Here is a 25,591-nt window from a genome sequence, read left to right on the forward strand (position 1 = left end):
TCAGTTTTCACATTATTTGAGGTTTTTTTTTTTTTTTTTGGTACCGGGGATTGAACTCAGGTCCTTGAGCTTACACAGCAGGCAGCCAAACCACTGAGCTAAATCCCCGGCCCCTAGTTTTTACATTATTAAATTGTTTCATTTCTTCACAATAAATGCTTTGGATGTAATTATAATATAAATACTTTGAAATAGTCATTATTGTTCCAAATATGGAAATATTTCTACCTTCACAAAGTCTTTATATTTGTGAATATATAATGTTTCTATTTTTCCCATTTCATATTTGTTTTAAAACTGTTATGACAATTATAACCACATGAAATCGGTCCTGATTGGAAGCGTTTGTCTGTGGATCCTCACATAGCATTCTTTCCACCAGATATCATCTGTTTCCAATCAAAAACGTCATAGTGATGACTCCAGAATTTGCATGAGTATGTTGCCAAAGTAAAAGTCTTGAACATACTGAACTTAGAATACTGGCTGTCACCTAGAGCTCAACATATCCAAAATCGGACTCATCATGTTTCCATACAAAATGTTTCCCTTTCCAATTTCCAAGTCCATTTATGTACCAAATATCTTCTTTGTCATATTTTGCCCCGTGATTCATTCATTAAACATTTACTGATTATTTACTATGTGACCAGCATTTTGCTTTGTCCTTGATATACAATGATGTACAAAAGGACACAGACTTTCATCTTATAGACCTTTCAGCATAATCATAAGAAAAGACATTAAATATAAGTACTACAAAGAAAATATATGGCATACTATGCAAGAACAACTCATGGCACATACAAAGGCTAAACTCCCTAACACATAAGTCCTACAAATCAAAAAGAAAGAGATCAATGACAAATATGATAAGTAACAAATAGGGAATACGTGGAGCATTTGGGACACAAGAAACACAAATGATGTAAACATATGAAAATATGTTGAACTTCACTCTTTTTTTTATCATTATTCAATTCTTTTATTGGTACATTGTAGGTATACAACACAATTACATTTCTCATTAGGAATTGTGCCTTTACATAATGCATCTTGGTTCTTATTTTTTCCCAATTCCTAGCCCTCCCTTCACGCCCTCCACCCTTCCCTATTTACAAAGACTTTATTTCCATTTTTTCCATTTCTCATCATTTTTCCTTTTCCTTCTTTCCTTTCCCCTGCCCCTCCCACTACCCCTACCCCTTTGGACCTTTTCTTCCCATTTTTCATTATCGATTATTCATTCTAATCAATGGTACATTTTAGGTATACAATATAATCACATTCATCATTGGAAATCTGCACCTTTACATAGTCTCTCTTGGTTCTTATTTTTCACCCTTGCCCAGCCCTCCCTTCAACCCCTCCAGTCCTCCCTATTTACAAAGATTTTGTTCCTATTTTTCCATTTTCTCATATTAATCCCATTCCCTTCTATCCTTTCCCCTAGCCCTCCCACTTCCTTCCCCTTTGCCCCTTTTCTTCCTATTTCACATGACCTATTATAAATTTAGTCCTTATTTACACTTTCAGTTTCTCATACCAGAGAAACTATTTGGTATTTATTCATGTGTGTCCTATTTATTTCACTTAAGAGTATTGCCTCAATGTGCATCCACTTAGCTATAAATGTCTCTAATTTCTCATTTTTTATGGCTGAGTAGTACTCCATTTTATAAAAAAAAACACATTTTCTTTATCCAGTCTCCAGTTGATGGGCATTTGGGCTGTTTCCAAGTTTTAGCTATTACAAACTGCGCTGCTATGAACATGGGCACACATATATCACTGTGGTATGATTCTTTTAATTCTTTGGGGAAGATCCCCAGCAGTGGAATAGCGGGGTCAAATGGGACTTCCAGTCCTAGTCCTTTGAGGTATCTCCATACTGATTTCCACAGTGCTTGTACCAGTCTACACTCCCACCAGCAGTGGAGCAGGGTTCCTCTTTCCCCACAGCCCTGCCAGCATTTGTTATTGGTTGATTTCATGATAGCAGCCATTCTTTCTGGAGTGAAGTGGAATCGCAGCGTTGTTTTCATTTGCATCTCTCCAATGACCAGTGATGTTGAACATTTTTTCATGTATTTATTTGCTATTTCTACTTCTTTGTCTGAGAAATGGCTGTTTATTTCAGATGCCCATTTTTGGATTGGGTCTTTAAATTTGGGAGGTCTGATCTTTTTAAGTTCTTTATAGATTCGAGATAGTAGACCTTTGTCTGAGGAAGAGCAGGTGAAGAATTTTTCCCACATTGTGGGTTGTCTCTTCACACTGCTGGTGGTTTCTCTTGCTGTGCAGAAGCCTTTTAATAAGAAGAGATACCATTTGTTGATTGTTTGTGCTAGTTCACAGGCAACTGAAGTTTTTTGTTCATAAAATCTTTTCCTACACCGATGTCTTCAAGGGTTCTAGCTAACCTCTGTTCCAACTGGTTCAGAGTTTCTATTTTAATATTTAGATCTTTAATCCATTTTGATTTTAGTTTAGTGCATGGTGAGAGATACAGGTCTAGTTTTAATCTTTGGCAAGTTGAAGCCCAATTTTTCCAGCACCATTTATTAAAGAGGCTATCTTTCCTCCAGTGAGGGTGTTTGGCTCCTTTATCGAAGATGAGGTGGCTGAGTGTGTCTGGCGTTGTTTCTGCATCTTCTAATCTATTCCACTGGTCCTCAAGTCTGTTTCTTTGCCAGTACCATGGTGTTTTTATCACAGTAGCTTTGTAGTAGAGTTGCAGGTTGGGGATTGTGATACCCCCTGCCATGTCTCTGTTACTTAGAATGGCTTTTGCTATTCTGGGTCTCTTCTTGTTCCAAATGAATTTTTGGATTGTTTTCTCAAGGTCTGTGAAGTATGCTGCTGGGATCTCAATTGGAATTGCATTAAGTCTACATAGCAGTTTTGGAAGTATGGCCATTTTCACTATATTAATCCTTCCTACTCAGGAGCAGGGGATGTCTGTCCATTTTCTGATATCATCTTCAATCTCTCTTTTCAGAGTGCCATACTTTTCAGAGAAGAGGTCTTTGATTTCTTTTGTTAGGATGATTCCTAGGTATTTCAGTTTTTTGGATGCTATTGTGAAAGGAATTATTTGCCCTATTTCTCTCTCAGTGAGTCTGTCATTTGTGTAGAGGAAAGCTATTGATTTTTGTGTGTTGACCTTGTAACCAGCTACTTGACTGAATTTGGTTATTAAGTCTAGAAGACTTTTGGTGGAGTTCTTGGGGTCTTCTATATAGAGTATCATGTCATCTGCAAATAATGACAATTTGACTTCTTCATTTCCTATCTTTATTCCTTTTATTTTTTTCTCTTGTCTAATTGTCATGGCTAATGTTTCCAGAACTATATTGAACAAGAGTGGTGATAGTGGACATCCTTGTCTTGTTCCTGATTTGAGTGTGAAGGATTTCAGTTTTTGACCATTTAATATGATATTGGCTGTTGGTTTTTCATAGATGGCTTCTATCAGTTTGAGGTAGAGACCATTTATTCCAATTTTTTGTAGGGTTTTTATCATAAATGCATGTTGGATTTTGTCAAATGCTTTTTCTGCTTCTATGGAGATAATCATATGGTTTTTGTCCTTGGCTCTATTGATATAGTGTATTACATTGATTGATTTTTGTACATTGAACCATCCCTGCATCCCTGGGATGAATCCCACTTGATCAGGGTGTATGATCTTCTTGATGATCTTCCGCATTCTGTTTGCCAGTATCTTATTAACAATTTTTACATCTGTCTTCATTAGTGAGATTGGCCTATAGCTCTCTTTTTCAGTTGGGTCTTTCTCTGCTTTGGGGATCAAGGTGATGCTTGCTTCCAAGAATGAATTTGGGAGTATTGCTTCCCTTTCAACTTCATTGAAGAGTTTAAACAGTAGTGGCAGCAGTTCCTCTCTAAATGTCTTGTAGAACTCAGCAGTGAAGCCATCAGGGCCTGGGCTTTTCTTAGTTGATAAGTTTTTAATTACATTTTCAATTTCATTGGTTGATATTGGGTTGTTCAGAATTTTTAGGTCTTCTTCATTCAACTTTGGTTGAATATATGTATCTAGGAATCTGTCCATTTCTTCTGTGTTGTCCATCTTATTGGCGTATAGGTTCTGGAAGTAGGTATTGATGATCCTCTGGATTTCTGCTGGGTCTGTTGTAATTTCACCCTTTTCATTCCTAATTGCATGGATTTGGGCTTTTTCCTTCCTTCTTCTGACAAGGTTGGCTAAAGGTTTGTCAATTTTGTTGATGCTTTCAAAGAACCAACTCTTGGCTTCATTGATTTTTTGTATCATTCTCTTAGTCTCCATTGGATTGATTTCTCCTCTGATCTTTATAATTTCCTCCCATGTATGACCTTTGGGGTTGTCCTGCCCTTCTTTTTCTAGAAGATTGAGGTTCAGCATCAGGTTGTTTAATTGGGTTCGTTCTGTTTTCCTAATATGCGTATTTACTGCTATGAATTTCCCTCGTAAGACTGCTTTCATTGTGTCCCATAGATTCCGATATGTTGTTTTGCCATTGTCATTTAATTGAAGGAACTGTCTGATTTCTTCTTTAATTTCCTCTGTGACCCATTGGTTATTCAGAAGTGTGTTGTTCAATTTCCACGTGTTTATGAAATTTTTTGTTTCTTTTACTATGGATCTCCAATTTCATTGCACTATGGTCTGATAATACACACAGGATAACTTCATTTCCTTTGCACTTACTTAAACATGTTCTATGTGTGAGTATGTGGTCTATTTTTGAGAATGACCCATGTGCAGCTGAAAAGAATGTGTATTCTGATTTTGTGGGGTGGAAGACTCTGTAAACATCTGTTAAGTTCATTTGTTCAAGAGTTCGATTGAGTTCTAGTATTTCATTACTTATTTTTAGTCTAGTTGATCTATTTGTGACAGTGGGGTGTTGAGGTCCCCCACTAAAATTGTATTAGTGCATATATGACTTTTCATGTCCGTTAGTATTTGTTTTATATAGTTGGGTGCATTAGTGTTTGGTGCATAGATATTTATGATTGTTATCTCTTCCTCTTGGATTCTTCCCTTTACAAGGATGTAGTGTCCTTCTTCATCTCTCTTAATCAATGTTGGCTTGAAATCTACTCGATCTGCAAAGAGGATAGCTACTCCTGCTTTTTTTCGGGTTCCTGTCACATGGAGTATTGTTTTCCACCCTTTAACTTTCAGTGTATGAGTTTCCTTTTGAATTAAGTGTGTTTCTTGTATACAGCATATTGTTGGATTTTGCTTCTTGACCCCTTCTGCCAGTCTATTTCTTTTGATTGGTGAATTGAGACCATTAATATTGATGGTTATAACTGATACAAATATCTTATTTGTCCATCCATTTTCAAAGATAGTTTTGCAGGGTACATCAATCTGGGTTGGGGGCTGTTTTCTTTTAGGGCTTGGAATATGTCAGTCCAAGCTCTTCTTGCCTTGATGGTTTGTGTTGAGAAGTCTGCTGTGATTCTGATGGGCTTTCCTTTTTATGTGATTTGTTTCTTTTCTTTAATTGCTTGTATAACTTTGTTCTTCTGTTGAGTTTCTGGAATCTTAACAATTATATGCCTCTGTGTAGATTTTTTTTGATCAAGGCTATTTGGAGTCCTATATGCCTCACTTATCTGTATGTCAAGCTCTTTTCCCCTGCTTGGGAAGTTTTCTGCCATTATTTCTGTGAAGAGATTTTTTTATGTCATCTCCACTCTCTCCTGTTTCTTCATTGAGCCCAATCAGTCTTATGTTATTTTTCTTTGCATCATCTAGCAGCTGCTGGATTGATTTCTCATGTTCTCTTATAATTTTGAAGCAATTTTTCTTTTCCTGGTCACTAATTGCAGTCTTATGTTCTATATCTGAAATTCTGTCCTCACATTGGCTCATTCTGCTGTGTAGACTTTCAGTGGAGTTTTTCATGTCCTAGAAATCTATTTGCATCTGTTTTATGGATTCCATTTGTTTCTTATGTTGGGATTCCATCATGTTCCTGAGCTCCTCTCTAGATTTATTAATCATGTCTTGCACTAGGGGCACAATTTCTCCTGTTATCTGAGAAATTATTTCTGATTTCATTTTTTCCAGATCCCCTTTGGTTGCCAGTTCAGTGGGTCCAGGTGGTTGAGTAGCACAGTGTTCCATCTCATTTCCCTTTGGGGTTGCTGTAGGTGATCTGAAAGTCTGGTTTTGACACTTATTTTCGTGTTTTCTCATTTCAACTGGGGCGAGTGGCTGTTAGAGCCTGCACGGATTACCTCCTCTGAGCTGGGAGAGGTGGGACAGGGGCCGGGAGCAGGGGTAGGGATGGCGGCCCAAAAGCCCTTTCCTGTGGGCTGGGCGCAGCGGGAGGGATAGTAACCAGGAAGCCCCTTCCTCTGGGCCAGGAGCAGCGGGACAGAAGGTGGCCCAAAAGCCCTTTCCTCTGGGCTGGGAGCAGCAGGAGGGATGGTGACCGGGAAGCCCCTTCTTCTGGACCAGGAGCAGTGGGACTGCGGCTCAGAAGCCCCTACCTCTGGGCCAAGAGCAGCGGGACTCAGTACCTTGTTCTGGTGGTCTGGTGGTCTGGTGTCCTCTGTGTCTTTGTAGTGTGGAACCAGGTGGCTGCCTGTCTGCAGCGGGGTGATTCGGCGTCTTCCGCGCAACTTGGGACCTCGGTAGGGCGTCGAGACTTTCAGAGCTACATGCAGTTAATCCAGCAGGTGTACGCGCAGAGCCAGCTCAGTCAGGTGAGTGTGTGCAAGGACCCTCAGAAGGGGTCTGAGCCCAAAATGGAATGGAAGGTGAAAATCCGGAGCGACGGGACCCGCTACATCACCAAGAGACCTGTGCGAGACCGGATCCTGAAGGAACGTGCCTTAACGATCAAGGAGGAGCGCAGCGGCATGACCACCGAGGACGACACCATGAGCGAGATGAAGATGGGGTGCTACTGGAGCAGAGAGGAGCGCAAGCAGCACCTGATGCGCGCCAAGGGACAGCGCTGGCGGCGCGAGTTTATGCTGCGCAGCCGGCTCTGAACTTCACTCTTAATAAGTGACATAGAAGTTAAACAACTTGGAGATGCCACGTTCATTTATCAGATTAGCAAAGACTAAAAAGCAGTTTTGAGAGACACGGTATTGAAGGTGTGAAGAGGCAGTCATTCTCATACCGGTGAAAGTATAAAATCACACAACATATTCATGAGGAGAAACTTGTCAACATCTATCTAAAATTTTAAATGTTCATAATGATAAGAGCTGGTGTTTATTGAGTTAGCTATGTGTTAGCCACTGTTCTAAGGAGTATACACGTACCAACTTTACCTAATCCTCACAATGAATCTATGAGTTCCTATTATTATCCCTACTTCAGAAATGATAGATCGGAGGTAGAGAAAGTTTGTAAACTTGGCAAAGGTTACACAGCTGGCTGGTGGCAGGGGCCAAGCTCTTAACCACCGGACTAAACTGTCTCAGGTTCAGCAATTCTTCTAGTAACTTATCTCATAACTATGACGGGAGATAATCTAAATGACCACCAGTAGAGTCTGATGAAATATACCATATCCAGATAATGGGATATTGGGCAGCTACGAAAAAGAATCAGAAAGAAGTAATACATGGAGTACAAGTCACATAGGGGTATAGGGCCGGGAAGGGATCCCTGGAGGGGCTGGGACCGTCTTTACCACAGATATGATAAAGAATTCTCTAGGCCAAATGAGCAGCATGTGTGTGGGCTCTGTCATGGGAAGTGCTTGGCACAGCTGAGGAACAGAGGGAGCAAGTGAGCCTGCTCCTGGAGCACAGGAAGGAAGGGAGAGGAGGGTGATAAAAGATGTAGCCGGATCCTGCAGGGCTCTGCAGCCCAGTTCAAAACTGTTTGGAAGTTCCTTAAGGAGTGAAGCAGGAGATCTGCTCCTGTTTAGGACACAGAAAGCTGGGAGAAAATGCTGGTCCTGCCATATGGGGGAAAAAGCCACACACAGTAATCTAAAAGAGTTGTCTTTTCTTTTGTGATCCACAGAGACTGAGTTCAACAGGGCAACAAGTCCCTCTGAGGAGAGACAGGGCACACAGACTCTCTCACTTGGCAGCTTGGCAGATCACAGGAAGATGAAGTATTGTCATAAAGTGGGTAAGAAGAAAACAGCTGATATTGTAACACATTTTGAAGTCTGATTATGGGACAGCATTATAGTGTATTATCTCTGGGAGGCCTAAGCACAGGAAGACTCTACCCTTGGCTCCCGAGGAAGACTGGGGAGCACAGGAGACCTGGGAGATCTTGCAGGACATGCATGCTCATGAAAGGCCCGCAAAGACTCCAGGGTACAGAAACAGCAGGTGGACAAGTCCATCTATGGTCTGGGCCCTGCATGGGTACAAGATGATGATTGCTGCTGGGGAGGGGAATAAAACATGTGGGCATCCTGGACACTCCTCTGACACAAAGGAGAAGCAAGAGACAGTTCCATACCCAAGACAGGGTTCTGTTGTGACCTGGGTAAGAATTATTTTTTCCTGGAAAGGCAAGAAATCCTCACCAAGAAATGGGCCTTAGTTGTAGGAAACACCCTGCACACTTGCCACTGGGGGTGGTCAAGGACAGGAAATGGCTGCAAATCTGGGATCCTATACTAATTAAAAGCAGAGTTAGGCCTCCACAAGGAGAGAGGCAGGTAGCCCACTTGAGCAGTGACTAGGATGCAGGGTGTTTGCTAGGAAGGATGGGCACAAAGGTGGAGAAAATCACACCTCTGGGCCTCAGGTACACAGGGTCTGCCTAAAACAGACTGAAGTAGGAGAAACCTCACCCCCTCTTATCTCCACAAGGACTAGCAGCCTTGCATTTGAGTAGAAATACTGTGTGGGGAATAGAGTAGAAATACTGCAAAAAAAATCATCCAGTATTCTGTTCCTTGCATAAGCATAAGAAAGTGGAGACCACCACTGGAGGAAATGCAGGATTGGTGAATTTAAGGTAACTAGGCACAACAAAATGCAAGCCCAGATCAACTACAAAAGGGAATGAATTAGCTTTCCATATTAATGGCCTGATAGAATGGAGACATCATTCCTGGGTTTTAGTACATTTACCTCTGCATCTATCATTTCCTATCTTCAGTGTATTTAATCAAAATTATGAGGCACATAGAAAAGCTAGAGAAAATAAAAAAAGATTCATTGCCAAAAGATAAAACCACCTGCAAAAATAAATCCGGAAATGGACAAAATGTTGGACTTTAAAATAATGATAATTTACACAGTAAAAGATCTTGTGGGATCCAGTGACTTGTTGGTTTAACTACAGCAACGATCTGTTTGTATAGACTATGTAGAAGTGATTTAGTTTATCAAGGCCTAGAATCTTGTTAAATGGTATAACAGAAAGACAGAGGGCCAAGTGAGCTGGAAAAATTTGAAAGAAAGACTGGAATAATGCACCATAGAACTTAAGATGAGTGAGAAGACAGTTAAAAACAACAGTGGACACTGAGGGATAGAGAACAGACAGAACGATGCAATATCTTAATGATGATGATAACCATGGAGTGAGCTGTAGAGATGGGAGGTGTCAGCAGGAGAGTGGGGTGTTAAAATCATTTTTTTCTGGTATAATAATCATTTTTTCACAATAAGATGGGGAAAAGGCATTGGGAAAGCAGAACTGAAATGAAAAGATAGTGGATTCACATGGCTCATGACAGGAACTGAAACAGGAAGAAATCTGAGAATGAGAATTCGAAGAATAAAATGGACAAAACTCAATACAATCAATCTCAGATAGAGCTCAAATGGAGTCAGATGCATTTGAAAAACTCTTGCTGGTGTAATTGTTATGAAAATTAAATACATTTAGGGCTTAGCATCTGATAGCCTGAAAAGAAGCCAGCAAGGGTGGGAAGAAGGAAAGAGGAGAAGGAGAAAGATTTCTAATTCACAATTAATGAGGCTTTACTAAAGAATATGACATTAATCACATAAGTGGGATTTTCACTTGATCTGCAGTCAGAAGATTTGAATCCATATGTAATGTTCTTCAAAACTGAATAACCATAAGAAAGCAATAATCTTGTGGATTCTCAATTTCCTCATTTATATAGCAGTGATTATAATAGCTATCGTGGTAGTTTACCGAGTTATCATGAGACTTTAGTTAATATATACCTACACAAAGGTATGTAAAATAGAGGCCACTGTTAATAATAGTAATAAAAATACTAGCTCTTTCTTCATTGCTTATGGTTCTAGCAATGTAATTGCATGCTTAACACAGAAAAAGCTTTAAAAAAATATCTACAGGGGAAACTTCTATTAAGGAGAGACATTTTTTTACTTTTTCTAATCCTTTCCACAATATAGGAAACTACGCAGTCTCTTTCATTTGTAACGTTCAGCAAAAGAATGACAGAAATTTTTGGGATACTCTGTCCCTCAACAAGTGGTGTGTTGGTAAACGTTTAACTATTGGCTCTTGGGGCAAGGGCAAGCCCGACTGGTATCATTTGCTAATTCCTGCAGTGTAAATATTAGAACCATGACTGATTCAAGCTACTAATGCAATGTCATGAAATTTGGAGTTGGGAAGAAATGCACAGTAGTATATTATGATACAATTCCTAGACATAATACTGGTAAATAAATCAAGAATAAAAATAATACTAAAATTGAGGGAAAATAATTACGAAGTGGTAAGATTTTAGTATTTATTGGATTTTCTTTTGATATAAATTACTTATGTTTCAGTTTAAACACTTTAATTTTTGAATCTTGTAAGCCTGTGATAGCCAACTCCAACATATCACTGTGGATAGCTAATTCCCTGGTCCTAATAGAAAGATCCAAAAATCAAAGAATAGAAATATAGTCTGGTAGATGATTACATGAAATTGATGCTGGTTTTTAAAGATGTAAAGAGCTGTTGCTCTAAGAAGAAACTATAAGTTTCTCAAATATTGAATTTTCTTTCTCTGGACATCCTTCTCAATACTTTATAAGCATTATTAGGTCATTATACCTTCATAACAACCATTTGAGACAGGTGTAATCTATCCCTGACACCTATTGTCAGCCTCATTTTACAGAGAAACCAGAGAGAGGTTTAAGTAACTTGCTCATTGTCACACTGCTAGTAAAAAGTGCAATCACAGTTTAAATGAAAGCAAATTAAACCTAGAACTAATGCTTTTAACCATTGTTGTGTTGCTTCCATTTCTCTAACCCTTGTGTGGAGTGCCAACATCAATATTAAAATGATCGAATAATATTATTCCCCAACTTTTAGAAGAACAAAAACAAAATTCCCAACATCTCAATCTGTGCACTATTTTCCACAGCAACGTTTTTTAAAAAGGGAGTGAAATAATTTCTAGGCTTGAACACAAAGCAGTCAATTTTAGAGACACGTTATGTTAGATTTATGATTGTACAAGTTAATTTGTAGGTCTGAACTTCGATGCCAATTTTAAAAGAACTACTAGCTAATTTTCCCCTGAAAAATAATCTATTATACTGAGAGATGGTTGTAGCCTATAAATAACCAAAAATAATATAGTGTTTCAAATACAAAAAATAATTTATAAGGAAATAAATTCTAAAAAGAGCTATATAAATTTTGTGAATTATGCTTTGAATGTTCCTTAGTGTTGAGCATGTATAAATGCTGTATTAACAGGACATGATTTTGGATCAGTGACTTGATTTTTAACACCTGGTTACATATACTATCACTGTTTGATAAAATCAGATGAGATATATACATATATAATGCAGAAGATTTTATCTATTTTATGTCACAAATTTAAAAGTTAAAATGTTAACATAATTGGATGTGAATCATTTCTCATCTAAAGCCACAGATCCAGCAAACTAAAAGCTACCATATAACAAAGCAACATCAAAGAAAAAATATTCTTAGAGGTCATTTGGTGGATCCTGGGCCTCTTTAGCAGGGTGTGTCTACTTTTTAGCACTAAATACATTCGACAACAATACTATCTAGTTAAAGAGGAGGGAAAAGCTAGCAGTCATTTTCTACATTTCTCTTCTCAACAGACTCAGAAGTCGGTATTTTTATAGTTGGAGTTCTTTACTGCTGGTTAGACTGTGTGGTCATTTCCTTGAACTCTGATGTGCAGACGTCTGAGATGCCAGCTTCAGTCCTCCTTACTGTGCTAATACTCCTCCCATGTCCCAGACTGAAGATGAGAATGCAGAATTTCACTGGCACTTGTCTCTGGGCATTTATACAATGCTGGGGGAATGACCTGGATACTTTGGTTTGTTTTGCTTAAAGATCAGTAACACACAATGGACTTCATTCTGTGCATTGGTAAAGCTCAGTATCCAGCTTGCTGAAGCTGCCTTCAGCGGAGTGAGACCTCTTTCTGCATAACCCATCTAAAGAGAGCTGGGGAGGAGGACTGTGTGGTCTCTTCAGACTCTATTCCGTTCTGACACTCACTGCTTATGATGAGTCGACTAATAAATCGGATTGAATCATGTAAAGAGCAGCCTAGAGATCTGTCCCCTCCGATATCCACCGCTCACTCTACTTCCTTCAGGTGTCTGGGCTGAAGCTACTGGATCACTGATCCTTCCTGGTGACTCCACATCCAACACCAAGCTTCTCTCCCCTGCAACCAGCAGCACTCATTATGCTCCGCCCCCCACCCCAACCTGCTTCAACCTGCTTTCTTCTTTGCCCTCACTTGGACGCAAATTCCATCGGGGGCAGGGGGCGGGGGGCGGGGGGCGGGGGGGCGGCTCTTTTTCACAGCTGCCCTATTGTGCCACAAAGATTCTTAATTGCTGTTTGCTGAATTAAGGAATCAATGTTTACTATACCAAATATCAATGGCAACACAAGCACCCACTACTTAGTAAGAAGTAAAATTTGAGAGACGAGCTCTTTAGAAAAAGGTGTTGAAAGGGTGTTAAATTAAGAAGGGAATTTAAAGTAGAGCTGAAAAATGATATGCTTAAATAACTCCAATGATTTTCCCATGAGTTTTTATTCTTTTCTTTATGGCTTACAGAGATGAAGGGGGGATTTCTACTTATATGTACAAAGATAAACAAGACCTCATTAAAATATTGTTTTCATTGTAACAAAGATACTAAAGAGTCAGTAGCTGAACATGAATTAAAGGATCTATTTGCAGAAAAAAAAAGGATAATTGGATAATTGCTCCTACTCTGTTTTTCTGCATTCAGAAAGCTGGTTTAGTCATTAGAGGTGGTAAAAGTCCTCTGGTTAGGAGTAATAGCAACAAGTTGGATAGTCCAAAATGGACACCACCATTGTCTAGAAGCAAGAGGCTGCCTGAGAGTAATAGACGGATTTGATCTAAGAGAACAGGAATAGCAGTCTGTTGAGCAGTTTTAAATGCTAAACTGATGGAGAAATTAGTATGTCTTTTAAGGGGATTTTATGAATATCTCTATGAAATATTAGCTTTTTACTATCACATCATATCTCTGAGAGTATCCCATACCAGAGCAACAAAATGGTAAATATGAAATTATTTTGAAAATAAGCATTCAAGAAGACATACTTACTGTTGGTGCTCTTTTAGTTTTCTACTTTGCATGACAAATTATCACAAATGCAGGAGCCTATGAACACATGTATTAGCTCAAAGCTCTGTAGCTGTCGTGTCTGGCATGGCACGACTTGGTGCTTTGCTTAGGTATTTATCACAAGGCTGAAATCAAGGTGTCCGCTAGAGTGAGCTTTTATCTGGAGGCACTGGGGAAAAATTTGCTTCTAAATGAATTTTTGTTTTTGGCAGAATTCAGTTTGCAGCTCTGGGCCTCAGGTCCCTGTTTTCTTGCTGGCTGTCAGGCAGTGCCACTCTAAGCTCCTAGAAGTAGCTAGCATTCCATGCCATGTGACTCTGTCTTCAAGCTAGCAGGGGACATAGAAACCTCATGCTTCCCATCTGATTGGCCTGTCTCTGATTTCCAACTCAAATTTTAAGACCTCACTGAAAGCAGGCCCACCAGGAAAATCTCCCTATTTCAAGGACAACTAAAGCCTCTTCATAGCAGTACCTAAATTAGTATTTGGTTAAATAACTGAGAGAAGATGGGTATAGACCAGGGGCCAGGAATTTGAAGACTATATACCGCAATGTGCATGCTTTTCATTTCAAACAGTGTCCAGATCAGAGGTGAGGGCACTCTATTCTGTCTAGAAAGAGAAATGCCACTGAGAAAAATATACTAAAGGCTACATACAAATAAAAAGAACTTCATAACTAATTTTAGTTTTTTTAAGGGAAGGTATGAATATAGAAGTAAGCTACAATTTAAAATAGTCATGGGATTATAAACATTCGCCCCCAATAAAGGTAGAATATTAAAATTTTTTTCTATTTCATTCTGTGGTTACTTAGTGAAGGAGAGAAAATTATTTTTTAATAAATGTGGGGAGAGGAAAGAGAACGAAGTAAGCAAGGGAATGAGAGGCCAGAAGATAGGAAAAGATAGAGATTTAAAAAGAATGCTTACTGCTTATAACTAAATTGGCTGTGACATCTTACAGTTGGGTGCATGGTTATAGACTAGTGGTGGTGAAACTATGGTACGCATGTTATTGTGTTTTTCTTTTAAGGCAAAAGATGTTAATGTATGAGTTGTTTTTTCTAAACTAAAACCTCAGTATTCAGGTTTAATTGCAGTGTTGGCACTTGGCAATAAATAAATGGGTTTTGGGTTGCAGTTTTGGCACTCGGTCTCTAAAAGCTTCACCATCACTGTTATAGGCTTTATTAAAAAGGGGTGGGAGAATTCATCCATAGGACCATAGGAAATTAAGGTTGGGCAGATAAAGTTAGTCAGGTAAGGTGGGATTGAGTGTGGTACACTGTCTCTGGATCTTCCCTCAATCTGATTTGGAATCTCTTACAAGCTATCCCTGACAAGGCTGGTCAAGATTTCCATCACACGTGAGGTGAGGTGAACTCCTGTGAGGTGAGGTGAACATCACAGCCAGGGCCTCTGCTTCTTTACCTGTTGACTCTGGAGCTGCCAGAAACTTCATTCAATGCTTTTCCCACTTCTATTTGTTGAGTGCCTATTGTCCTAGCCCCTATAGGACCAGAATCAGAAATAGTGCTTCACACAGAGTGGAGACTCAAGATATTTGTCTCCCATGAAGACTGATGATTCAGTGAATCTTGCACATATTTGAAATTTTATTGTTGTTATAAGGTCTTTGTACTCATCAGGGAAATTTTCTCACAAATATTTGCACAACTGTTATTTGTAGATCTTGACAAGAGGAAGCATAGTGGAGGGTGAGTCAACATGCAACTTTAGAAATGCTGCCACAGGCCAGATGAAAGGAAGCAAGATCACTGATATTTCTCACCCTCAGACCAACAATGCAACTCTAAATATCACCAACCCCTAGTCATCTAGTACTTCGCTGTTAACAGCTGTGTCTTCCAAATTTAAAAAAAATTAAATCTGGAAATCTGTTGTTCTTATATTACTTTCAGGTAAACTTTGAAAATAACATAAAAATAAAAGTTCCTTCACATATTTGCCTTTAAGGAGATTTGTTTGCAGTTTTCTTCAATGTAATTTAAAATGATTTTAAGAGAATCAATAAAACACTTTCATATAGGAAAGAAATTTTTCAAAAATGAGCTTTCACAAAGCTGGATAAAACATAATATTGATTGCACTGAAGAATTACAAACTCAAATAAAGGTGATACAGACTTTGCTTTTTCTCTCCTGCAAAGTACATCAGCTCTGACAGTATAGTTTATGACCATTTAAAAAAATCCACAGCAGGCCAGGGATTTAGCTCAGTGGTTTTCCTACCTGCTGCGCAAGTGCAAGGACCCAAGTTCGATCCCCGGTACCAAAAAAATCCATAGTATGGTCTTCAAGACCATTCAAGGCCTGTATCCACAGAAGGACATGTCCTTGAATGTTCACATCAGTTTTGTTCATAATAGCCCCAAAGTGAAAATAACCCAAACATCTATCATTTGGTACCAGGATAAACTGTGGCACAACAATTCAATAGAACACCACTCAGCAACACTGATACTAATAATACACACATGGATGAAAGTCAAAAGCACTGTACTAAGTGGAAAAGCTAGGTACTTACAGTAGGTTTAGGTAAATATTAGAAAAGGGACAACTACTGTGGCAGAAGGCAGCTTAGTGGCTGCACGGGACAAGGTGTGAGTGAGGGGACTTTTTATGGGAGTACTTGAAAACAGTTGTGAGGTAAGGGAATATTCCAGAACGTGACTAAGTTAGTGTTATATAACTGCATACATTTGCCAAAACTCGCTGAATTGTATACTTATATTTTGTTTTATACATCCCAATTTTAAAAATGGGGAAATCTCTTGAAGCAGTACTGTAAGCAACCCTCTTTTAAAAAGGCCCTTTACCAAACGGCTGCAATATTCCTTGTGAACTTCATATTCCATAAGTCCAATTTACCATCCACCTAAGGAGCTATGTCTTGGAAAACAGTATTGACTTCTTTCTCTCCATGCTTTCTCAGATACTGTTCCTTCTACAAAGACTTCTCATCACTATGGAATACAGTTTTACACTAGTCTCATCTAGTTTTTAATGAATTTCTAGGAAAACAATCAGGTGTCTTTTTTCAGCTGTTAATAGGACTGTGATTTAGGAATTTTTTCAGCTAGAAAATCTATCGAAATATTTTGCTTTTGATGTAAAATTTGCATACAATGAAATACACAAGTCTTAAGTGTACGTTCACTGATTCTTCACAAATGCCTACATGTCTATAACCCAAGTCTCTAACAAGATAGAGAACATTACCATCATTCTGGAAAGTTCCCTTTTCTGTTGATTTCTACTCCCACTCCCCAGAGGCAGGCACTATTCTGACTTTTTAAGAAGATATTATACTTTTTACTTTTAGAATTTCCATTTAGTTTATAAAATTGTTTCTATTTTTCTTAGATACCATATCTTCCCTTTAATTGTAGGTATGTTTCCCTTTACCTCACTGCATATAGTTACAACAATCACTTTAAAATCCTTATTCTAACATGGCTGTTTTTTGGGTTTGGCCTCTGTCAACTGACTTCTTTAGAGAACAAGAGATAGACAGATAGACAGACAGAGATCTGAGACTCAGTGTCCCACTTGCCTCATCCTTTAGTCTTAGCTTCGGGTCCTGCCATCAACCTTTAACAAATAAGAAGCAGCCCATGTTAGGTTCTTATTCCAAGACTTGACTCATCTCCAGAATCCACCTGCTTTTATTCACTCTCAATAGGCTTTAGGTGGTTGCCTTTATTTTTTCTGGGGTTTCTAATTGGTTTCTGCAGGATGGTTGATCTGTGGAGAGCTTACTTGGCCATACTGGAAGTGAAACTCTCAGAGCCACAGGATATTTGAGAGAAAAGAAATCTTAGAAGTCCTCTATTCAATTTTCTCCTGTTATAAATTAGACATCGTGCATTTTGTAATGATAGTGTAGAAAGAGGTGTTTCTGTGGAGAATGTAAAATATTGTACTAAGACCTCTTTCTCAAATATAAATTTTTACATTAACACTCAGTGATTAACTACTGTGTGCTTAATAGTTTGCCATTGTCATGGTCTGAATTTTTGTGTCCCCTCAAAATTCATATGTTGAATTCCTTACCACCACTGTTGCTTCATTTGTAGACTGGGTCACATAAAGAAGTAGCTAAGATTAAATGAGGTCTTTTGGAACCCAACTCTGTAGGATCTTTGCCCCTATAAGAAAGGATGTCATAAAGCTCCCCCCCCCACCCGTGCATGCACAAAGTCACGTGAGTACACAGCAGGCATGGCCACCTACAAGCCAAGAGTCCTCTTAGAATAAAAGGGACCTAGTCAGCATCTTGTTCTTGGGCTTCTTAGCTCCCAGAATATGAGAACTTTCTCTTGTTTAAACCACACAGTCAGAGGTATTTTGCAATGGCAGCTTTAGCTCACTAATACAGCCACAAAAATCGCAAACCAGCTTACTTGAAAGAGGTAAGTTCAGACCAACTGTGGAAAGGTAAATTGATATTCTTCTGAACTCAGAAAAATGAAATCTACCAATCAGTGCAACACAAAATAAACCTGTTTTGAAGGCTAAAGTCAGCACTTTGAGTAAATCTGTTGCAAGGCTGGGGTGAAAACAGAGTTTCTAAGATGACTGCATCTCACTGTACTTCCTGTCTTCTTTTAGAAATAGTTATAACTATTAAAAAAATACTAGACTATTCTGCAAATGTCTTTAAAGAGTCATAGTTTCTAAAAGAGCGTGCAAATATGCACTGGGCCAAACCAAGGCCTGAACACACACTCCTTATTTGCAGATGCAGCAGCTTCCTGATCCATAACCTATCTGTGCTTACTTCTTGACTTTCATATCTTCTGACCCATCAGCCCACACTATCGTTTGGACCTCCATCCCACCCACTCATGCCCTCAATTGCTGTTTCCGCCATCTCTTTTCATATCATGGGGCCTCACTGTCCTTTTTTTAAAACCTCATCATACTTGTTAAGATGTTTCCATGGTGACCTGGCCTGAGATCGCCTTGTCATATCCTTAGACCAATCCAATTCAGCCCAGCTTAGATTTGTAGTAATCATTATTATCAAATAAGAGGTATTAACGGAAATAGGGCAGCACTGTGTACAGTTCAGAGTTTGTACCCACTAGAATTTCAAGTTGTATTTCTCATTTTCACTCTATTCTTTCCTTTCATTTTGTTCACTGCTTTGCTACTGTAGTTATGTGGTCTATTCCTGTAATATTAGGTCAGAATATTTCATTTCTACATCACAAGGATTTTCATTCCTTTCTCTTCCTCTGGCAGCACTTAGTAAAGATGACCTGTATCACAAGATGTTAAGAAATATGAGAGTTACCTCCCATTTGTCCAGTGATGCTAATTATTGATAATTCAGGATAAAACACTATATGCAATTGTTAACTGTCAAGTTTTATTTCTATACATTGACTTGGTTTGATTGATGTAGGCGAGCCTCCAAAGAAAGTCGGGTCTCCATTTATCGAATTCTTCTTTTGAATTTATATTGCTATATGCAGCTTTGGTATGGCCACAAATTATTCTTTTCTCCTTTGTTTATTTCAATAAATAACTCAGTAAAAAGAAAAGCTGCTATGTTTGAGGATCCTAACATCAAAAGTCCTTTGGCAAGAGGTTATCTAATTACTAGAATGGATTTTTTTTTTTTTAACTAGAATGGATTTTGAAGTTCTCTGGGGAATACAGGTTTTGCAATTGGAGCCTTCAGCAAATCTTTCTTTTAAAATTGCATATGTCCATTTTAAGTTACAAAAAAAAGTATGAAAAATAAATACATAAAATAAAAGGCACGGAAAATAAGCTTTTTTAGAGAGTTTTTAATTTTAAAAAGCTAGAAAGTTAGTTTTCTATTTTCAAGAACACTTCAGTTTGGGGTAATGTTCTTTTAAGGATGTATTTTAATGTGCAAGGACCTAAGCTGGATCTCCAGCACCAAAAAAATGAAAAAAAGAAATATTTTAATGACTGAATAAAATATTTGTAATACACAACTTTAAAAGTTTCTTTTTTTAAATGGTTGCTTATGATTTTAATATTTGAATTTGCTTAGGAAATCATACATAAGCACACCTAGATACATATCTAAATATATAAACTGACAATCTAGACACAACCTATGGTTGCCTTATTATAATTTTTAGAAACTTGAACTACATGGAATTTAAATTAACTACTTTTTAAAGGTAGGTACATGAAGTAAAATCTATATTCATTTTCGAATACAGTAATACCTGAAAAGAGAAAACATAACATGTTTCTGATTCCTAGCAATGTTTTGCTATTTCAACATAGGTCACAGTCTTATCTCTGTATTTGTGTAGGCTATGAACTCTACCTAGAGTTATTCTTTTCTTTCTTGTAAACTTCCATCCACCAATCCAGGACTGACTTCAGCAATATCCTTTGTGCCTCCTCCCTCAACTTCTTTAGCAAAGAATATGTACCCTTCTTCTGCAGTACATCTGTGGTTTGTAGCAGTCTGTATCACAGGATTTAATACTTTTCTGTGGAAAACACAACTTCCTTGAGGACAATGACCGCGACTTTTGTATCACTTTTGGCACACAGCATGGGCTTTGGTGCATAACACATGTTCAAAAATCATTGTTGGTTGAGTATTTACATTCCAAGTGTAAGAGCTGTTGTCAGATTTTTAAAAAATTCATAATTGTCTGCAGACATTTAGAAAAACTATGGCATATTAGCTAGGAATGTTATCAGGTAAAAGTAACAGCTAACCTCAAGCTACAGGCATAATGTTCATGCAAAAAGGTGGGAAGAAAAGAGGAAAGGAAGAAGAAGTACTGCCAGCCCCTTATTCATTAAGTTTTCATAGCAGTTTCTTAGTACTTTCCTTCGTATTTTATTGGCCAGAACAAGGTTCTGTGCCACCCTCTGGTGCAGGGAGGTTGAGAAACCAACTGTGTGATTTTACAATTTCTGTCAGACTGACCAGAGCAAAAACATCAACTCTACCACAGATGACAAAAATAAAAACAGAAACACAAACAATGGCAAGTGAATTAAGCTTAAGATATTAAGGTTACCAGGTTTGTCAAAATGTATAGTTGAGTCCTTGAGGACCCAAGGAGGGTACAGTGCAAACGGGGACTCAGATAATAACTCATGTTGAGATACCGTCTCAAGATTGTGGTCGCTTTCAATGACATAAATAAAATATCTTCTTATGCTTTTAAATTATGGCAGCTTTCCCTTATCTCCCCTTCACCCCCACTTCCCTTTGTTTCTATCACTGTCATTCAAAATTTCTCAGAGCCCAAATCTCAAGTGTTTCATTCCCTAAAAACATTTTCCTGATTTTAAAATAATTTCTCTCAGTATTCCTTTGAGCTATTTGTACTTTGTACCATTCACAAAATACTTAATATTTTGTACTTTTCATGATGATAATTTGTACAATTATTTTATTTCCCTCTTCCCACAGACCGCTAGCTCCTTGAGCGTACTACATATTCCTCAGACATAATAGGTTCATTATTTTTGAACATTATATAAAAACATTATTTTCAAATTGGAAGTTCAATGAGTTCTTTCATTTCCTTCATAGGAAATGAAAGGGAGGACTAACAGGCATGAAGCTACAAAATCTGACAGTCTAAAATGTAGAACAACTTTTCATTACAGGTTGAAAAAGGCAGTTCCTCTGTGAGGCAGGGCTAGAAAAGGATACAGTACTTCTGCTGAGCCTATGCAGCTCTGAGGCTGTGAGCTGAGGGCCTGGTGGTCTTCTGTGCAACTCACAGACAGGCAGCCCCTCCTCTGGGAGGTACAGTCCTGCACAGCAAGGGTTGAATTTCGGCCCCTGACGTTCACCCTTGAACTCTGCTTACTGCACAGAATGCTCAATGCTCTGTGGCAGCCATATTAAAAGAATTTCAGGGCCGGGGATTTAGCTCAGTGGTTCTGCCGCCTGCTTCGAAAGCGTAAGGTCCGGAGTTCAATCCCCGGTACCAAAAAAAAAAAGAAGTGTCATTTCATCCAGGATATCTATAAGCCTTTCATAATTTCTCCAGGCTTTTAGAAATACGGATGGGAAACTCGTACTTCATATTTTAGATAGGTCTAATTGACCAAGATTCTTGGTCACAATTGAGACATAATTTACCTTCATATTGTTTCTACCTGATGGCCTGAGACTTAACTTCTGATGCTATATTTATAATAATCATGACTTAAAACACCGCACAAGTCTCTGGGCAGGAAACAGCCTCCTAAGCAACATTCATGGCTAGAATAGACCACGAACACTGTTTGCTTATTAGACATTTGTGTGAATATGCAAAAACTTGCATTTAAAAATCCACTCAATCAAGTCTACCTACAAATCTACATTATACACCCTGAGAATCTTAAATTTCTTTTCTACTTTTTCCTCTGTTGGATCAATGTTTTCTATTGTCTTTTATTTTATTACCTCCCATTTCGTAGTTGTTGATGTAGGGTCACTTGTCACCCCACATTATTCACTGACAATCTGACTAAAGGGTACAGAATTATGCCTACAGGTAAATGTATAGAAGAAGAATTGATATATGAAAAGTAACACTGTTTAAAATTACTTTTCCTCATGTCCTCCAAGTATCTCGGGAAAGGTCTGAAATTAATTGTCAAGGGAATTTTAGAAAATATGGGGAAGAACTCCTTTAATTGGTAGTATTTTCTACTTGAGAAGTATGATTTGTGTAATTTTAACTGTGGTTACCATGTAACAATAAAAGTGAGTGATTTTATTTGAGAGTAATTGAATACATTTTTTTCTAATTTAAAATAAATTTTTTTGGAGGTTTTTTTTTTTTTTTTCTTCAGTACCGGGGATCAAACTCAGGAGCTAATGCTTGTGAGGCAGGCACGGCACCATTGAGCTAAATCCCTAGCCCCCTGGAAGTTTTTGAGATACAGCCTCACTGTATAGTTCAGGCTGGCCTCGAGCTCAGGTGCTCCAGCCTGGCCTTGAACGCATGGTGATCTCCTGCTTCAGCCTTCTGAGTGCTGGGATTACAGGTTTGCACCATCATGCTTGGCCCTCAAATATATCTTTAAAAAATTAACAGTGCGATAGAGGCAAAGAACAAGGCGGGTACTGAAATACAGTATGTATATATTTGGAAAACCGAAAATATGTAAATAATTATTTTCCATATTTCAGGTATTTAAACACCCAAACCAGTAGAGAAATGGAATAAGCTGATAGTATAAGATTCCATTTATTCAATGAATATTTACTAATATATTTTGGTAATGGACAAAGACTGACTCAAAGTTTATCTTCATACTGGAGACAGCAGAAAAGTAACCACTAGTTAAAGCGTCATGTGTACATGGATGTGCTTGATTTCATATATTTACAGATTTTTTAAAAATTAAAACATGTAAATATATATTTGTTTGCTAATCTTCATTAGGCCAAGGAACTTTGATTAGGGTTCTGTATTTTTGTTCTCATAGAAACCACACTCAAAATGTATCGGCTGCCACTTTCTGTTTGGTTTCCTTAAAGTGGACTGAGAATGAAGAACAGTTATAAAACAATCCGAGAACAGAAGCCTTTTGGACTTTTATAATTTTGACCCCATCTTTCCAGAGGACTCCCTCACATCTAATCAAAAGTGTTTTCATTCACCACGATCAGATCTCTTGAAAGCATTCAGCTTAATTTTTGTAAAAGCAATTTTTTCTTTTCATGTTCATGTTTCATCAATTTATAAATTATTAACTGATTTATAATAACAAGTACAAGTGGGATTCTATCATTGGGAACAAACACATTCTAACTGCCGGCAGTGTAAGTTCCTGTCAGCACGAGGGAGAAGCCTATAGGGATAGGCATAAGCAGGTATTGTCCATGGGCATCAGTATGTGCGGAGAGAATAGAGGAGCTGGTTAGGTTGGCAAATGGGTTACAAATAGAGACTGGTTAAGATCGCTTCCACTTTTATGAGAAAGTTCTTAAAAATTATAGATTAGTAGCTATGGGATCCTTTTTATTTTACTGAGGAAAATTTAAAAAATTACAGTCAGGATAATTACTGATCTCCTGGAAGGCATCTGCTTTTAAAATCATTAAGACTTCTTGGTTTTTATAACCCTACATTTACCTAATTTCCCTTCTATCTTTCTGGCCACTGTTTTTCAGTCTGGTTCTTCTCTCTCTCTCTCTCTCTACACTTCTAAATGTACCTAGCAGTCAGTCTTGGATCCCCTTTTCTCTACTTACGTTTTCATCTTAGTTGGTCTCACCATTTTCATAGTTTTAAAATCCCTATGTATGCCGAGGACTCTCAAATTGATTTCTCTAGTCCAGCCCTTTCTTCTGACTCCAGATTGGTAAAAGCAGCTCTTCAATAACATCTCCACTTAGATGTTTCACAGGCAACTTATATTTAGTTTTCCTCAAATTAAGTTTTTATTTATTTCTCAAAAGTTAATCCTCCCTGCAATCTTCTCCATCTCTGTAAGCGAATCTATTCTGGCTTTATTTCATTTCTTTGAGTAGGCAGCTCTTCGCCTCAGCCTGGAATGCTCTTTCTTTAACTCATTAGAAAGTTGGCTCCCACTCATCTTTCAAGTCTCAATTCAAATCTTACCAGGAAGAGGTCTTCCTTGTCCTTCCTCCATTTCTATCAGAGCACCATGATCTCTACAGCCACAGCCTTTTATCAGTTTGAAATGACATACTTTTGGTTTTCCCCAGGTGAACCATAAGCTCTATAAGGGTAGGGACCATGTCTGTTTCATCTACCCCTATATCCCCAAATGTACCAAAATGCCTGACATATCATAGGGCCTAAATATTTGTTGAATAAATAAACAGCATTTTATTCTTATTTTAGAAGTCTTATAATAATTTTGATTTACATAACTAAACTCTTTAAAATGTCCAGTCACTTCCTACTAAGTGTATTTCTGGGAAGGCCATTATATTCCTCATTTAATGCAGTGTCTGACACATAGTAGGAACTCAGTCAACATCAGCTGAAGAAAGGGAGAAAGGAAAGGAAGGAGAAGAAGTGATGATAGGGTTGAGGGAAAAGACAGATCCCAAAAGAGAATCCTTTATAGTAATACTATAGGGATTTGGCAACAATTCAGATACAAACTCAAAATATTTAATCTTTCACTTGTTTTGCCCATATAATATAAACATATATATCTTTATAAATAGCTAGATGAGGCCGCGTTTTACCCGTAAAACAGATATTTGATGTTATTTAGATACAACTGAAACTATTGTTTGTTTTTTTTTTTACTATAGTGTAGCCAATTTGGATAAATGCATATTACTATAAGAGGCTGAATTCTTAAATGAGATCTGTGCTATTTAGTCAAATCAGAGAGGTGTGAAGCCTAAAAAATGGGAAGTGTGTTCAGTAAAATGATCTGGAAATGACCCAATATTTTTTAGCATATTTGTTGCCTAAAATCTTCGGTTATTATCAAAATTGGAATGGGCTACAGAACAAAAGAATTCACAACTAGTCTCTTTTTTTTACACTAAGGGCTGAGCTAAGAGGAAATGATGAAAAGTGTCTTATTCATTTCATATATAATAAAATTGGACAGTTGTTTGCTTTCTAGAGCATGAATACCCATTAAGAAATGAGACTGCATAGATCATGTCAGGAAAAACTGTTTGAAGAGACACTGATCAAAAATATTTGTTTAGTATAATAACAAATTAAAATCACAGTTTCTGCCTACCAAGAACTCCAAGATTATATTAGATACAGAAATAAATTTCTTTATGTATACACAAAAGTAATTATTATTTTAAGAAATCAACGTAAAATTGAATCTTTAAATATTTACCTACTGAGAAATTTCTCTCTAAAAAGTCTTAGTTATATTTTGCTTGTTAATGCGTCTGCAGTAAAACAGCACTGGGTACTTGTTTTTCATTAATAAAAGGTTTGATTAAAAACATAAGAAAGATGGTACCTCTATGTAGCTGACTCATGTTTTATTAATAGCGGTAGATATGTGGGGAGGGA

General features: G+C 37.8%; 1 protein-coding gene across 15 annotated transcripts in view; it reads right to left on the bottom strand.

Annotated features, from left to right (window-relative positions):
- Stxbp4 (syntaxin binding protein 4) overlaps window positions 1-25,591 on the bottom strand; it is a 241,391-nt gene that overhangs the window by 100,736 nt on the left and 115,064 nt on the right. For 2 of the 15 annotated variants that reach the window (XM_021239934.2, XM_087202596.1), the window contains one exon: window positions 1-25,591. This exon is cut by the window's right edge and continues 19,030 nt beyond it. The exons of the other annotated variants lie outside the window; for them this stretch is intronic. The gene's annotated coding sequence lies outside the window, so the exon portion shown is untranslated. 15 annotated transcript variants of the gene reach the window in all.

This window comes from Heterocephalus glaber, unplaced genomic scaffold, assembly GCF_053883595.1.
Source record: "Heterocephalus glaber isolate CG9 unplaced genomic scaffold, H.glaber_assembly_v1.0 deba00001773, whole genome shotgun sequence".
NCBI classification, from domain to species: domain Eukaryota; kingdom Metazoa; phylum Chordata; class Mammalia; order Rodentia; family Bathyergidae; genus Heterocephalus; species Heterocephalus glaber.